We start from the raw sequence: 4,616 nt of genomic DNA, 5'->3' as shown, positions 1-4,616 counted from the left end.
TCCCTACATGGGACAGCCTGCAGCATTCTATAGGGAAAGATGGTGCAACAGACCGTCAAAGATGGTGACCCAGTTACACAATATTTTCCTTTTTGCATAATCTTGCCTGCTTCAGCATAATACTCCTTTTATGGGTGTACGTAGGCCCAGCATTACCCAAGGGATTATGGCTACTTGGATTCCAAACATATATTTTTCTTTTCCTCCTTCTGTGAGGTGTGGTATCGATTGCTTTTGAGTAAGATAGACAGCCAAGATTTCTAAGAGACTAATGATTGTAGGTACCTCTATAAAGTATGCAGATCACTATAGAGTATCTGTACTCAAAAGTGCATCCGTTTTTGTCTCATTACTATTGCACACTCCTTACCATTGGATAAAGAAACCACTGCACGTTAGCGAGCTCAATAAAAGATAAGTGACAAAAAAAGACATTTTAAACTGCTATGGATGTTCTCTTTTTTGTGGATTCCCTACACCGACCAAATCCTGCAACTGGCATTAAGCAGAAATCAGTGAAAGCTACGGGTACTCAGCACTTAAGGCCTGATCCTGCACCATTAAAGTCAGTGAAAGGTTTGCCATTGACTTCAATCTGCACAGGATCAAGCCCTTATAGAACTAGGTGCCTAACTCTAGGCCACCCAGTTTGAAAAGTTTTGTCTAGGTAACTCGATCGGGGTCGCAGGGGGAGGTGGTGTCAAAAATGGAATGAGCCCCTTGCACAGAGAACGTGCTTCCTCACATGATAGTGAGCTTCCTCTCAATGGATATTAACAATTAAACCTACTGAAACAGTGTATTGTAAAACAACATGTTATAACATGCCTGAATAGTCATCAGAATTTTGGACCCTATTGTGAGAACTGAAGGGCTCAAACCTGGCTACAGTTTTCCAACCTTGTTGGAACCTATTATTATGTTAACCAAAAAATTTAAACTTTTTGCATGTCAAAGCCATTCAAAATCCCTTAAAATTTATTGACACACACTCTTGACCTTTTGGCGGCAGCCACTTGCTCCAGGAGTTCAGTACATCTGAAAATCTGATCCAAGCTCTTCTCTGCATTCCACTTCTGTAAATAAACAATGTGCATGGTGACACTGTCCTGAAAAACTACATGAGTAATTAGCACTTACCCTTACCAGATTCATTTTGGTGGGGTTCCTTTCAACGATATACTTTGATGTACCACATGTACTACCAACAGGCAGAGGAGAAACTAGGGTGCTTAGGTGATGCTAATGATTAAGTTAGTGGCTTGGTTTCACTGCACAGCTAAGCCCAGAAGATACAAGATGCTTATTGGGATCCTCATCAAAGCATACTTCTTATAGTTCTCCATAGGAGGAAATTGTTAGTGCAAGCCAAATGTAAATGCATACACACAAAGGTAAGGAGACCAGATTAGTAACTTAAAAAAAATCAGGGGTCTAAATGCAAAAAGAATGGGGCAACGAGAGCTGCGGGAAGAGAAAGTCCTAAATATGGGGCCGAAAAGGTCAGAATCATAAGAAAAGCACCTTTCCAAATAAGCTTGCCTTCTTTGTATTTATTATAAAGTGGGAAGGGATGGGCTGAGACCCATGCCAAGGAGAGCAAGTTTCATTCCCTAGGTCCCACTGAAGCAAAGTCATGATTGCCTCAATATTTTGGTGCTCAGCAGGAGACACTTTAAATGGGGCTTGACTCTCATCGACTGCTGAGCACGCTGAAAATCATGCCCCGAAAACTGAGGCAACCAAAATCATAAGTTGCTTTGGAAAATCTTGGCCAATATAGAGTTTAAGGCCAGAAGGGACTACCAGATCATCTAGATTCGGTGTTACAATGCCCGAGGTTTAGGTGCCCTGCCACCTAATGCCTGGGGAGAGTTAAGTGGCTAAGAAGGGGATTCATAAAATCCAGCAAGCTGAGCAGGGAGCCACATAAGCAAGCCAGTGGGAAATGCCTAAGCCCCCAGCCCTTAAAGGGATATTGGGCCTGAAAGATAGTGAGAATGACTCTATAGCCCATGGGCTAGAGCACTCACCTGGGTGACCCCAGCTACAGTCCCACTCCAATGAATACTTAAGTATGTTATACAAGTGGAACAGCTTCATCAGGAGACACTGAAAGACAACCTCACCAGAATACCCTACCCTGTAGCCTGGTGCTTTGGGCACTCACCTACAAGATGAGAAAACGGGGGGGTGGAGGGGGGAGTTTCAGATCTCTGTTTTGAAGCAGGCAAACTGGGGATATGAATCCATATCTTGCCCATCCCAAGTGAGTGCTCTAACTCTTAGGGTATGGGGTGGGGGCAGCAGGACCTCCCTCAGCTGTGTTTTGTGCGGGGTACAATCTGGTAGAGAGCTAGTAAGCAAGCCTACCAGATCAGATAAGATAGGAGGGAGACCGCCTAGATTGAGGCTCCTGCTGGGGTTTAGATGTCCAGCTACTCGGCTGTGTCAAGACAGAGGTTGCAATTCCTAGTCATTCATGATGACAATGGATAATCATGGGCTAGAGAAAAGCCAGACAATGACTCCGTAGCCCAAACCCTGCACCAAAATATGCCATAACTCAGAAGCTAGGACACTTTCTTGAATGTGGAGAGTATTTGTGAAGTTCAAATACATTGTCTATATCAGCGAGGGAGAGAAATGAATCTGAGTCTCCCACATCCTAGGAAAGTACCCAACCCCCTCGGCTAAAGGTTACTAGGAAGCTCTTTCCCCCACCCCCTCTCATGAATCCAGCCTTTGTTTTTATAAAAATGCCCAAAACTAGAATGAAAAATTTCAGCTCAAAACATTGTGTTTTGACCCAATTTAAAATTTGTTGATTGTTCAATACTCTGAATAATTTCATTAATGGTTCAATCCAAAACAAAATGTTTTGTTATTTTTTTGAATTGCCAGCAAACTTACAAATCCATTATTCATGCAGCTCTAAGTATGATACAGTCTTCAATTACATGATCAACATACTTGTTTTTCCACAGGACCTGGGTATCGCAACAGATTTTGGCCCTGGGTGCTAAATTGTTAGAATTATTTGTGCTGGCAACCAAACTTCTCATTTTATGCACAGACTAGGCAGATACAGAATCCCCACCTTGTCCTCCAGTACCTGCTCTGTTAAGGGAGGGTGGTTATGCTCGACACTACCTCCGTTTTCATTGTATCCTAAGGAAAGAAGCTCATGTGGTGAGAATTATTGTGTGAACAAAGTGCCAGAAACAGAAACTGAACAACAAGAAAAACCCCTTCTAATAATTTGATACTTAGTTCCTTTATAAATGGTTACAATAATTTAAAATGCAGAGATTTACATAAATGTCAACGAGAATCAACTGCTAGCTGAGCTTATTTTATCATACTATAAATTACATGTTATTCTCCGACACATGACAAATTAATCCAACAATCAAGGGCACAATAACATTTAAAGATAACTGTAAAGAACACACACATGTTGGAAAATATTTCTTTTCCTTCAATAGGCACACTTGAAGTCATTTGACAAATTCTCCTCTTATGGTAGTTTTCAAAGTAGCAGCCGTGTTAGTCTGTATCCGCAAAAAGAACAGGAGTACTTGTGGCACCTTAGAGACTAACAAATTTATTTCAGGTCATGTCGATTATCACTTCAAAGTTTTTTCTTCTGCTGATACTGATAGCTCATCTCAATTGATTGGCCTCTTACAATTGGTATGCGTACTTCCACCTTTTCATGTTCTCTGTATGTATAAATATCTTCTGTGTGTTTCACTCTATGCATCTGAAGAAGTGAGCTGTAGCCCACGAAAGCTTATGCTGAAATAAATTTGTTAGTCTCTAAGGTGCCACAAGTACTCCTGTTCTTCTTATGGTAGTGAAACCCTACTGAAGCTAGGAGGGCTACAGTGCTGTAAGTGAGAGTGGAGTTTATTTAACACATGACAAATTACTGAATGAATTCACCAAAAACTCCCAAACATAATAACTAAATATATACTGGTCCAGATCCTCAGCTGGTGTAAACTCACCCAGCTCCATTGAAGTCCCCAGAGATAAGCTGATTCACACCAGCCAAGGATCTGGTTCATTGTTTGCAAATAGCTCCAAATTCACATAAAGTCATCTACATTTAGCCTGCCACAGTTCCATGCGAGAACTACAGTTGTCTAATTTCCCTCACATAAGGGAACTCATCCATCAAAAATATTCTAATGGAGACTATAACAGCACTTTGTGTTGGCAATTAAGAGACTATGGTTAGAAGGCAACCTCCATAACCCTACTCTTGGAGAGTGGAAACTGGGCATGTCCTAAACCTTATTAACTTTTCCTCAAGGGTGAGAAGTCAGTCAACTGACCATTTCAAGGAGCGACATGAATGGTCATCTCAGAGAAGATGATGGAATATGCCAGGACAATGGATCATAAGGATACAAGATGTATCAACTGTCAATGCTACTTTCTGAGACATCCTGCCATCTGAATGGGAGGGAAAGATCATATCCTGAGTTAAATGTTTATAGTACAAAAGGCCTAGAGATTCTGAAATATTTTGATATATTTACAATTCTGTAAAAAGATTTTGTGATCAGAGTGCACTACATTGTACTGCTGAGCACATGTTTTAGGAT

Source organism: Emys orbicularis, chromosome 5 (assembly GCF_028017835.1).
Source record: "Emys orbicularis isolate rEmyOrb1 chromosome 5, rEmyOrb1.hap1, whole genome shotgun sequence".
Classification (NCBI taxonomy): Eukaryota; Metazoa; Chordata; order Testudines; family Emydidae; genus Emys; species Emys orbicularis.
This window is presented reverse-complemented; position numbering follows the sequence as displayed.